Genomic DNA, 14,108 nt, shown 5'->3' on the forward strand with positions numbered 1-14,108 from the left:
GCCGTCTGTTGGAGTACTTGCAAAACTCCGCCTTCAATCGGCACCTCTTTTTATATCTTATCTGAACGAACTACGCGCACCTGATTCTTATCAAAGATGAGATACGTAGGCAACCCTTCTTGGGTTCGGTACCCCTTATTCAAAAAATACAAAAAATATTTTTTTAGATTCATATCTTTGACTTGGTTGGTACCAACACAGTTAGGAATGTGCATGGGAAAGAAACAAGTAACGATCGATATGATGGAGAGGACTGACTTCGCGGTAAACCATAGATTCTTTTGGTACCTCTCATTCACACCTTGAGTGACACTTGAAAAATTCTCTTACATGCTTGTAAGACAAGAACAAAACCAACCTCATTATTTCATGTGCATTGTGTGGTGAGCTTTAGACAGCGTTCAATTGCATTGCATTGTGATCTAGAACTTGGCCTGAATGTCTATTGAGGGGAAATTATGAGTAACACTTGGTATAGGAAAGGATCGTATGCCTTCTTTGACCCGTTTGAGCCTTTCTAGCCTACCAAATAACATTATCCCTAGCATTCCCCCCTTTGAGCCTAAAGCCTTTTTTTTGACAACCACATCATAAGCCTATCTCATTTCTGACTGTATACACGCACTATCCCTCTCTGGGCCCGACCTCCCTGAGCGCACTAGAAACGTGCAACCGCGGATAGAGATCCAAGCTGAAGCTTAAAAAAAAAATCAACAGTCCCAGAAAAACAAAGACGAAGAACGACCTCCAAAGCAAGAAGGAGCCCACAAAAAAAAAATCAGTCATTCGGGATCTCGGACATACAATCCATTATTCCTTCTTAATTTTCACATTCCTAAGATACAACCCGGAATTAGGATCAAGACTTCGGGCATACAACCCAGGTCAATTCTCTTAATCCCCACAGAGTCTCGGGCATACAACCCCGAACTCCAAAAAAAAAAGGCTCCAACTTGCAAAAGAAGTCGCACAAGTACAAAGAAAGGGACAACAAAACGAAGCAGATCAATGTCAGAGCACACAAATACCAAGCACAGACTAGTGCAACGCTCAGGGAAGGATTAATCGCTCCTTATCCAAATGATATCCTACCTTTTTCCCAAGCCTACATTACAACCCGATAACAAGCCTTGCATGATCCTATGCTAAGGGTTCTCACATTAGTGGATACTTACATGACGGCCAAGCTTATGGTATCACAATTGCATGCATTGAACATCTTTCTGAGTATGAGTGTACTTCTCTAGACGTCCTAAAGTTAAAAAATACTGAATATGTGTGAAAAAGGGACTTTCTTTCTGGTGAGGGCATTTGAAACATGAGGATAGGTATAGTTCAAAACCTTTGCTTGAAGCAAGACGAACAAATCTTGTCGATACTTAGGTATGTCTGAGGTACCACTTGAAGCTATAGGAAATTATCCCGGAGTCAATCTCGGTTAGCTAAGAAGAAATTTATGAAATTCTTATGCACAAAACTCATTGTTGGTACCAACTGAAGTCAAGACACGATTCTCTTGACTTCTTCATTTTCCAATATTCTTTACAACAAAAACAACAAAAAATGCATCAAAAAAAAAAAATTATAGGCGCCCACCTTCTAATGCGGATATTTCATTTCAAGCACATTTTTTACAGGCGCCCACCTTCTAATGTGGGTATTTAATTTTTCAGTCAGGCGCCCACCTTCTAATGCGGGTATTTTAATTTCAGTCAGGCACCCACCTTCTAATGCGGGTATTTTAAATTCAGTCAGGCGCCCACCTTCTAATGCGGGTATTTTTAATTCCAGTCAGGCGCCCACCTTCCAATGCGGGTATTTTAATTTTAGTTTAGGCGCCCACCTTCTAATGCGGGTATTTTCATTTCAGTCAGGCACCCACCTTCTAATGCGGGTATTTTAATTTATGTTAGGCGCCCACCTTCTAATGCGGGTATTTTCATTTCAGTCAGGCACCCACCTCATAATGTGGGTATTTTAATTCCAGTTCAGGCGCCCACCTTCTAATGCGGATATTTAATTTTTCGGTCAGGCACCCACCTTCTAATGCGGGTATTTTAATTTCAATCAGGCACCCACATTCTAATGCGGGTATTTTAATTTCAGTCAGGCGCCCACCTTCTACTGCGGGTATTTCTTTTCAAGTACTTTTTTTTTTTACAGGCGCCCACCTTCTAATGCGGGTATTTTAATTTCAGTCAGGCACCCACCTTCTAATGTAGGTATTTTAATTTTAGTCAGGCGCCCACCTTCTAATGCAGGTATTTTAATTTCAGTCAGGCGCCCACCTTCTAATGAGGGTATTTTAACTTCAGTCAGGCGCCCACCTTCTAATGCGGGTATTTTAATTTCAGTCAGGCGCCCCCCTTCTAATGCGGGTATTTTAATTTCAGTCAAGCACCCACCTTCTAATGCGAGTATTTTACTTTTAGTCAGGCACCCACCTTCAAATACGGGTATTTTAGTTTTTATATAGGCGCCCACCTTCAAGTACGAGTATTCCATTTCAAAGCTCTGGCACACAAAGCAGAATATGCATCAGGATCTCGGCACACAACACGAGACTTCATTTCATTTCAAGGCTCTGGCACACAAACCGGAGTATATATCAAGGTCCTCACACACAATCCAGAACCCCTCTACATTCAGAGCTTTGGCACACAACTCGATGCTTTCATCAAGGTCCCGACACTCAACTTTGTAGTCCCTTTCAATCCATGGCTCTGAGTTCGGTTGCCCCTCTAGTAATGAATCATTTTCCTCCCTAACAAGTTTTCCCGAAATACAATCGGTCTGACTCCCATCTCAGGGATATGTAGCTAGCTCGAATTCGAGCACGACCGTCCTTCGTCCTACACTTGCTAGGACCATTCTAACAACACTGGGGCAAAATTTTGATCGGACGATCAAAATTTGCCACAACATCCATTAGTTACTACCTTTCGAACTACATTGACCTGATTCTCGTGATTGACGAGATATGTAGGAAGCTCTATGCAGAGTTCGGTCACATCGGAGCGAGAATCATTCCTTCCCCCAGCAAGTATACAATCTTGCACCCTCCCAGCGTCTCGTAGCTCGACACTGGGGCAATTTTGGAAGCGACGACGTGGGTACGCGAATATTTTCTGCCCTGAACAATCCTTCCCTTTTTATCATTCTTCTTTTTATCACAATCCTGCCGACGGACTGAGAGTATTGTCAAAGCTCTATCAACGTCTGGCTTCTTTCTCCGTACATATCCTTTTAGCAATTCTTTGTCGAGCCAAAATAGGCTACACGTCAACGTCTTCGTCCGAAAACTCTTTCATCATCTCCGGTCGAAGAGGGACAAGCTGTTGACACCTAATTTTGGCTCGACGTGCTTAAAATTAACGTTTTGGGGGGCCATGATTCGTTAAAGAGCAAGAAATACATTTTTTACACATTTTTACATTTTTGATGATTTATCGATAATTGTCCTCATTTTAGGAGTTTTATCAATTCATTGTCATTTTTCAAGAATCATTATTTTTGCACATGTACAGCTAATACTACCACATTTTGTGTAATTAATAATTGTTTCTTAATTTTATAGCAGTACATTTTCATATCTTATACATTAATAATTACATTTTATACTTACACATGTACTAATTAACTATATTTTAGTACAGTCCGTCAGTGCAGAGAAAATCAGAGCAATTAATTTTTAAACGCAGAACAAAAATTCGATAAGTCAAGGTCTCGTCACCTTTTTAAAAGTTGACATTTGAGGTGATGTGTTGGGTTCTTGATCCATTGGTTATTGTATTTTTACATAAGGGTTAAGATAGGTAAAGGAGACAAAGGGGTGCAATCTTTTATTCTTTGGACAAAGCAAGGGGCCATTTTGCATTATAAGAAAAGGGAGGGGTTCATTTGATTTTCTACACATCTTCCACACACACAATACACTAATTTTTAGATTTTTTGCCCTTCTTCACTCCTAAGAAAAACCTAACATTTTCTCCCTCTCCACCAGTTCTCAAATAGCCGCCCACACCCGTACAACGCCCATCTCCCTCTCTTCTCCGCCATTTCGCCGCCATCGGATTTGATCACCGGACGGACGGAGACAACAAACCAAAACCAGCCCTTCATCTTCCTCACCACACCCCTCCGTCCAACCCAACCACAACACCCACGACGACCCTACCCACCACAAACGACACACCACCACTCCGCCCCTCACCATTTCTTTTTGCTTTTCTCCTCCGTTTTCTGACCACTAGTTCACCAGCGAACAACTCCGCCAGCAGCCAGCGTGACCTTTACAACCACTACCACCACTAACACCACCACACCACCATCTCCACCTTCACTCCCTCTGCCTAGGTCAACCTTAATTAATTTTCCGGCCATGTTGAATCTACTTCCGCCTCCCATTCTTCTAAACTTGTTTCTGCTGCTACTTTTGTTCAGCCATAAATTCAAAATCTCTTTTCCTCCACTTCTCAATCTCATATTCGTAACTATTTTAATGTCAATTCCTACGGAACTAGTTCTGTCATATTTAGCGTTATCTCTCTGCCATTCTTTTCAGCTATAGCTCAAATCCATTTGATGAATAGGTCCACCCAACTTCGAAGAAGTAATTTGCTTTTTAGAACTTTCTACGAAGAAATGTTTATGATGGTACAACGTTAATGTAGACTTGTTTCAAAGGCTTTGAACAATTTGTGTGATGAAGTATGATGGTATATATATGCTGCTTTTCGTTTTTGGCCGATGAAGAAATTTCCGTCGATTTCCAAGGCCTCCCATGTACAAAAGACGGGTTTTTTATTTTTAGTTTATTCATTATTTCTTTAATTCATTCGATAGTTATTTATTCTCTTACTAACACTTTCACTAAGTGTTTATACAGGTACCCGGAGATACATCCCGAAGACGACACTCGGAAGGAATCCGAAGATTTCATCGAATCATTATTTGTATTTACTTTCTGCATTTTTGTAACTGTACAAAACATAAACTCATAGTATAGTGAAAACTTTATTTTTGGAATGACGGGTTGATATATTTATTTACTCGTCGTCTTGTTTGTTAAACTTAAAATTGTCATTCGCTTTAGGCAAGACTTAGGCCGTCAATACTTTCATAACTAGATTAAACTGATTTGGTATAAATACTTTGTTAAATAAATTCACACTTTTGACGTTTAGGCAAAAATACTAGTCCATCCTTTATTTTATATTCTTTATATACTCTTAATGCAACTTACATTTTATGTTGTTTCGTGTACACTAATACATATTTTAATTATGTTAAATTCACATTTTGACGCTAGGCAAATATTAAGTCGTCCATTTACAAATCTTTTATTCTTTAGAGGCATTACACATTTTCACTCATTTTTTATCCACAATTCCTTATACTTATTTTTTACCAATACTTTTTACAATTATTTTGTTCCTTATTCTTTTGATAGGATATTCATTAAACAAATACTCTTTTTAACTAAACGGTAGAAACAAGTCAAATAAACTTCACTTTTCTGAATAATTTTGTTATATAAAATCTTTACACCAATGAATATTCGAAAATTATTTTTACATTCTTTATGCACTAATATACCTAGTTATACAATTCTTTATACATTTTAGGTTTGACGTACACTCTTTTACACTTGAAATATGTTCTTTATATGTTTAATATACATACATTCTTTTAATATACATAGACGCACATTACATAGATGCACATTCTTTATATCCTTGATATATTTACTTTTACATAGTCTCACATTTTTTTTTTTATTTTCTTAGTATAGTTACACATTCTTTACACTAACATATATATACACTCTTTGTACTAACAGATATACTTTTATACTTACGAGGTACATTCTCCTTATATTCTTTTATATATTCTTTTTTACTATACATTCTTTATGAATACTTGATACTTGATATAAATACATTTTTATACACTGTATATACTTAGTATATTATCACCTAGTGTAGCTTTTCATGAAGTCATAACATTTTGAAAACAGGTAATAATAATGATAAACAGATAGATAATCCCCCTCTAGTGTTCAGTTAAACTAAGTCTAAGGACTGTCTTCGGACAGGCTCTGAGGGATGCTTAATACCTTCCCCTCGGGGTAAATAAAATCCTTATCTAGAATCTTATACAGTTTCGTGGACTAAAATGGAGTAGACACACAAATACATATAGGTTTCCTGATTTTCCTAAAAAATAAGGTGGCGACTCTAACCCTTTTAAACCGGTTAGAAGAACCGGAAAGTTGCAAACTATATTGGACCCGTTCAAAATAGGGTGTAACATGTATGATGCAAGGCTGTGGGACAGTTGTTCCTGCATCTAGTCTAGCTGTTTGAGAAGTTCAGGATGGGTGGTATTAGTGTGCATGCATTCTCATCCCCATGCTGGATAACTTAAACAGATAAGGCTAAATGCAGCTTATACACCAAAGACAGCACACATTAGATATGTTCTTTTACATTTGCAGCCGGAAATTACAGGAATTGAGGCTACAAACTCAAGCAAATCAAGAAAATTTCAAGTGATTTGAATCCATTTCATCTGGTGAGAGCTTGGAGATGAGATAGATGGATGCAAGTCAAGACTACAGGAATTCTAGCTTTGTTTTATGTATATTTTGTTACTGCATCTTTGTTTCTTGTTATTTTCTAACTAGCTGTTTGGCTAGTTCTGTACAGACCTTTGTCTTTTTATCAATAAATATCCACCACTTTGGTATTTTTCATTAAAAAAAATGCTATATTTTGCGGAAAAAACTTTTAATACATAAACAAATGAATAAACCTTACAGTGAAGCTCGTAGGTCAACCGTATTCTACGGATCCTTAATACTAGGGTACTTAAAACTTTCCCTAGGGGATCACCAGAACCCTTACCTCGAACTCTGGTCCAAAAGATTTTTCTCAGTTTGAAAAAACTCTTTAAATCCGATTTTTCCTAATTTTCTTTTTGAATAAATTATGTGGCGACTCTAAAAACTATAAAATCCAATTAGAGCACCAACAACCTCGTAGTAACTTTTATGCCTTAACCCGCGTAAAAGTGGACCACAATAGTAACTACCTTTTAATTTATTTATATTTAGTAGCTACAGTGATTTTGCAAATTACCATTCATAACTATACCAAAATACATTAGGTTTATGGCTTGTATTTCTCCTTCATTCCTCTCTCTCTCTCTCTCTCTCTCTCTCTCTCTCTCTCTATGTTCCTCGCTCCGGCCAAATACCTTTCCCTTTCTCTGGTGCCTCTCTCCTTTTTCCCTCTCCCTTCTCCCTCGGCCGCCGCCGTCTCCGCCGTCTCTTCTGTATTTGTGGCTAACTACTAGATCTCCGGCCAAGTTAGCTTTCTCACGTATTGTTGCTTCTAGGGGTGTTCATGGGACAGTTTTAGGTAAAACCAAAACGAAACCAATCTAGACGGTTTTTAAAATTATTAAAACCAAACCAAATATAATATATATCCATCGGTTTGGTTGTAGTCGGTTTTGTTCGATTTGGGTCGGGTTTTCAGTTTTTAAGAAAATTGTAGTATTTCTCTCTTTCGTGTTTTTTTCCTACAATTATGAAAGAATTTTCTATCATTTTCCAACTTATAATCCATTATTACCCTTTTATTGTGGTAGCTATAGTTTCTTGCATTCTGGAGAAAATGTCTCAAGATTTATGATTTTAATCAAGTGAATAAAGTTTATAAGAAATACAAAAAATAAATCTAGGAAAATCTCATATAGTTATTTTTTTGAATAAATGAGTTTGAATTCATGGATTTCTTTTTTTTTTTTATAAATCGGCTTACAGTATAAAGTTCATTAGCCTATTAGAGATAAATAAAATTTTGCTTAAAAAGTATATAAATTATATAAAATTATTTATAAAAACCAATATATTGTATATATATAATTATAAAAATTATGAATTATGTATAAAAGTTGTTTCTTCGATTCGGTTCAGTTTTTCTTCAGTTTACTTTTAGTAAAACCAAAATCAAATCAAATATTATCGGTTTTTAAAATACAAAACCAAACCTAACCCAAGTAAATATCGGTTTATTTAATCGGTTTGCTTTTGATTTTTGGTTTGGATCAATTTTTAACCAAACCGTGAACGACCCTAGTTGCTTCAATGGTGGCCTGTAACACACCATAAATTCAGATTAGGGGTGGATGCATTAAATAAGCATTAATGTGACATTTTAGAGATGCGAAGTACTATCGGGATGAGTTTGGGTGGAAAAATTTGTTTGGAAATCAAGACGAATAGTGAGGTGCTTAAGATTCGATAGAATTGGCTAAGTTGACGGCAGGTCTGCCTTCCAGCCCGATTACAAGAATCTCCGTTGGAAATTTGAGAAAAATCAAATAATGAATGTTGTAGCCCTTTGAAATACCTTTTCAATGGTATAATGTGGAGCTCAAACGGATAGGTGAGTAAAAAGTTCTCACCGTTTTACGAAACTGCATTTCACAGGATCAGCCTGCGGTTCAACCTGCGTTTCGCCGGTTGAACACCAAAAACCATGTCTTTTGGTCTCGACATTAGGGATGCATTTTGCAGGTCAATCCTATTATTCGCAGGATATGTCACGCGCCTTTCTTGGCTATAAAAATCCCAGAATGTGAAATTTTCTTAAATCTTCATTCTACTTCATTTTTGGCCGATTTTTGAGGAGAAAAGACCCTAGAACTTCCAAAAACCCCAAGTATTATTCCATTATATTAGCAAGGATTAACACCCATATACGGATTATTAACAAGATTCTACTCTATAGTCCTAGGGTTTTTCAAGAAAACTCTTCTCAAGTATTTAAGTTCAGATTTTTGGGATTCTTATTCAAAGTTTGGATTCTTCATTAGATGTTTAGGAGCAATTAAGGTATGTAGAATTTCTATCCACATGTAGGAACATTATTGTTCTTCCCCACGCCATGTTCATGCATGAAAATACGAAGTTTCACAAACCTATGGTTTCTATTCTAATTCATGATGACCCTAAGTTACACATATCATGTTATACCATGTTTGTATTGCTAATTCGTTATTGTATTCTTGATATTCCATTTTGGTTATTGGGAATCCGTCTCTAATCCATGAATACTCATGTCTTGAATTCCATGGGTTCTTGAATGCAAGTTATGACTTATTATGCGTAATTCCATGACATCCTACATGTTTCTATGTTTTCATACAAGATATAATACTATGTATCTATATTCATGTTATATTACACTCATGAATCATGTTTACAATTATGTTTATGTAATTCATTCATGGGCTTCTAAGCCAACTATATCCATATTCATATTTTGGGAGTTGCACAGATTACCGAGAAGGTTTAATATTTGAAACTACGCATGCCAACGTAGGATAAGGGTCACTCCGCCCAGTTAGGACGATTCCTTCATGTTACCCATTGCGGGTTATTGGATCCATTCATGCCATGTTCATGTCTAGTACCCTGGCAAGGTGCAAGATGGCTTAGCTGATTGGGCAGAGATCAGATGCCACGTGCTCACGTGGTGGTTACATATCGGTTATATTGAGACTCGCCCACTTAAAATGTTTTACTCATGTTGTATATATTTTCATGTCAGATGATGCTCATGTTGATGTTCAGCTTACAGTCTCAGTTTCAATTCTTCTTATTTTATGTGCTATGCTTGTTCATTCAGTTGCTTTACATACTAGTACAATTCAAATGTACTGACGTCCCTATTTCCCGGGGCCTGCATTTCACAATGCATGTATTAATTTACAAGACGACAGATCAGCTCGTTAGCACATTGCTCGTACCAACATTTGGTGAGCCCCATCTCATTCGGGGTGTTATCTTTATTTATGTTCATGTCATGTTAGCTATTAGAGGTATGCCGGGGGCCTTGTCCCGATAAACAATTTTAGTATTCAGACTCATTTTTCAGAGGCTTCATAGACTAATCTAGCATATCATGTCAGATGTTCAGAGTCGTATAGCCAGTGTTGGCTTAGTACTTATTATGTTTTCAGACTATTTTCGCATTCATGATATAAACATTATTTTCAGACTTATGATTGCTTAAACCCCATGCTTTATTCAGGTTGTTCATGATTTAAGTTACATTCCGTAATAGTACATGCCCTATGTTGATTCAGCAAGCCATGTGGTTCGCTTGGTTACATGCAGTCAGGCACCAAGTGCTGTGTTATGCTCAGGCTATGGTTTGGGGCATGATAAAGCTTGGTATTAGAGCCTAGGTTCAAGTGTTTTAGGGAGTATATGAAAGCGTGTCTAGTGGGGTCACTTTTTCGTGTGTGTGCGCGCAAACACATGTAAACAGTTGACCACCAAGACATTTAGAATTGACTTACTTCTGTCATACTGTAATTAGAGCTATGCTTTCAGGAATCCTTCTAACTCGTGTGTATTGCGTATTTCAGAAAATACTTGCGAAAAGAAAGTACATCAAGAAGACCTTAACTACCAGCTTTCGAGAACTGCTACTAATGTTGCCCCAAAAGTGGAGCGTCAGACTCAGAGTGTCGTATCGGATCCAGCAGCCCGTCCTGCTACTAGAGGGCCTGCAGAGGTCCATATTTCTATCCCGCCGCCCAGTTCCACTGACATGGATGTTAGGGAAGCTATCCAGCTGCTCACCTAAATTGTTTCTACCCAAGCACAACCTCAAGTGATGGCTCCAAGCGTAGACACTAGTGGAGGGTCGTCCAGTTCTAGGACCAATGAATTTCTGCATATGAAGCCTCCAGTTTTCACAGGGTCTATTAAGGCATAGGATCCGCAAAATTTCATCGATGGGCTTCAAAAGTTTTTTCATATTATGCATGCTACTGAGATAGAGGCAGCAGAGTTGGGAGCTTATTAATTGCAGGATGCTGCTCATATTTGGTATGAATTGTGGGAACAATCCTGAGGGGAAAGTATGTATCCTGCGACTTGGGATGAATTTGTAGATGCTTTTATTGACCACTTCCGGCCGCTAGAGGTCAGGGAGACAAAGGCCTTCAATTCGAGAGGCTCATGAGTACTACCTTAAGTTTGTTTTTTTGTCCAAGTATACTTCGCATATGGTCCCTGATATGAGGGCCAGAGTTAGGCGATTTGTGTTGGGACTTATACTCAACTTGTATAGTGATGCTAAAATCGCTGCTCAAAATAAAGACATGACTATTAACGAGATGGTTGCTTTTGTTCAAGGTAATGAGGACAGAATGAAGGAAGAAGAGGCACTCCAGAAAGAGAAAGACAGGGAATTCAACGAAAGAGCCAAGTTTGCAAGTAACTTCAGTCATGGGGGAGGTGGAGGCAGGAAATTCTTCCAGAACAGGTCATCAGGACCACCTCCATCTACAGCCAATGCCCCAACCCCAAAGTTCTGGAATGATCAGAAGAGACAACATTTCAGGCCATTAGGCTCCTATTCTCAGGCTAGTGTGGGTCAGAAGACTTATGATAACCCGATTTGCAGCAAGTGTGGTAAGAGACACCCAGGGGAGTGTCGCATGGGTATGGATATATGCTATGGATGTGGCCAGCAGGGCCATTTTTAGAGGGATTGTCCATCAGTGAGACAAGGTACCAGAGGTAATGTGGCTCTGTCCACAAATTCAGCAGCTCCTCGGAATTCTCAATCCCAGTCAAGGCATGGTGCAGCTAAGTCTGGTAATGCAGGCAGAGGTCAAAACCGCTTGTATGAGTTAGCAGGTTGTCAGGATATAGAGGCACATGCAGATATTGTCACAGGTACATTAATAGTTTTCACTTTCGATATTTATGCCCTCATTGACCCAGGATCCACTTTATCTTATGTAACCCCATTTATTGCTAAGAAATTTGGATGGAACCAGAAAACCTGCATGAACCTTTTAAAGTGTCCACTCCGGTTGGAGAGTTAGTTATAACTAGACGTATTTATAGGGGTTGCCCAGTTTTAGTCTATCACCGCAAAGACTGTAGCCGACTTAGCAAAGTTAGAGATGGTAGACTTTGATGTAATCATAGGTATGGATTGGTTGGCTTCATCTTATGCCAAAGTAGGTTGTAGGACCAAAATAGTAAGATTTGAGTTTCCTAATGAACCAGTCATAGAATGGAAGGGCAATTCAGCAATACTCAGAGTAGGTTTATTTTCTATCTCAAAGCTAGAAAGATAGTTGCCAAGGGGTATACTTATCGCTTAGTCCGAGTTAGGGATACAGTTACCCAGACCCAAACTCTCTAGTTCGTGCCAGTCGTTAATGAGTTTTTAGAAGTTTTCCCAGAAGATATTCCCAGAGTTTTCCCCAATATAGAAATCAAATTTAGGATTGACTTACTTCCCGACACAGAGCCGATGTCTATCCCGCCATAAGAATGGCTCCAGTAGGAAAAAGAGTTAAAAGCCCAGTTAAAAGACCTTCTTGACAAAAGGTTTATTAGGCCAAGTGTCTTACCTTGGGGCGCACCGATCTTGTTTGTCCGAAAGAAAAATGGGTTTTTGTGTATGTGCATAGACTACCGTCAGTTGAACAAGGTCACCATAAAAATCAAGTATCCCCTCCCTAGAATCGATGACTTATTTGATCAACTTCAGGGTGCCCAATGTTATTCCAAGATTGAACTCATATCAGGTTATTACAAGTTGAAGGTTAAGGAAGTTAATATTCCGAAGACCACTTTCAGAACCCATTACGGTCATTTTGAATTTCTTGTCATGTCGTTTGGATTAACGAATGCACCAAGAGCCTTCATGGATCTTATGTACAGGGTCTTTAAGTTTTATCTTGATTTAGTCATAATTGTCTTTATTGATGACATTTTAGTGTATTCCCATAGTGAGACTGATCATGTAGCACATTTCAGAATAGTGTTGCAGACACTTCAGGATCGTAAGCTTTATGCGAAATTTTCAAAGTGTGAATTTTTGCTAAAGTCAGTGGCGTTTCTAGTGCCATGTAATTTCAGGTGAAGGCGTTAGAGTGGATTTTCATAAAATAGACGTTGTAAAGAATTGGCCCAGACCCACTTCAAAGAATAGAGATAAGAAGTTTCTTGGGTCAAGCAGGCTATTATAGGCATTTTGTAGAGGGGTTTTCCTCTATCTCAGCTCCATTGACTAAGTTGACTCGGAAAAAGGTCAAATTTCAATGGCTAGATGCATGTGAACAAAGCTTTGAAGAGTTGAAGAAGAGGTTGACTTCTGCTCCAGTTCTGACGCTATCAGAGGGAACCGAAGGGTTCGTGGTTTACTGTGATGCTACATGAATTGCTCGTATGTGTCTTAATGCAAAGACCGTAAGGTTATAGCTTATGCATCCCTATAGCTTAAGGTCCATGATAAGAATTATCCGACTCATGAATTGGAAATGACAGTTGTGATTTTTGCATTTAAGATATGGCATCACTATTTGTATGGGGTGCACGTTGATATTTTCAACGCCGACAAGAGCCTTCAGTATATCTTTAAATAGAGGGAGTTGAATCTTAGACAGATAAAATGGCTTGAATTGCTCAAGATTATGATGTTGAAGACCTCTACCACCCAAGGACGGCAACTGTAGTAGCCAATGCCCTTAGTCGGAGATCCATGGGAAGTTTATCTCGCATTGAGGCAGACAAGAGGATTATGACAAGGGAAGTTCACTGCTTGGCAAACCTAAGAGTTTGACTCTTGGACTCCGAAGATGGTGGAGTTGTTGTTCAAAGCAGAGCTTATTCCTCCTTAGTAGCCGAGGTGAAGGAGAAACATGTCACGACCCAAATCAGAGGGTCATGATGAGCACCCGGGCCTTACCTGCCTAGCACCGCTAATCATACTTTCGTATCATAGTCATAAATAAGAGTGGACCACGAGATTCATTAGATGGAAATCTACTACATCATATGAGAAATATGCTGAAATATGTTGAGCCCGAAAAGACATACTATATAGCTATGCTGGAAAAAATTGTGCAAGACGACAAGGCCATCATAGAATACTATACAGCAAAAAAATAAGGCGAGGGGGCCATACAACGTCTAACTATACCATAACTGTCTACAAGCCTCTACAGGAGTATGTAACATAATAAGGTCAGGACAAGGCCCCGCCATACCCGTATGTACA

This window comes from Lycium ferocissimum, chromosome 12 (assembly GCF_029784015.1).
Source record: "Lycium ferocissimum isolate CSIRO_LF1 chromosome 12, AGI_CSIRO_Lferr_CH_V1, whole genome shotgun sequence".
In the NCBI taxonomy this organism is placed as follows: Eukaryota; Viridiplantae; Streptophyta; class Magnoliopsida; order Solanales; family Solanaceae; genus Lycium; species Lycium ferocissimum.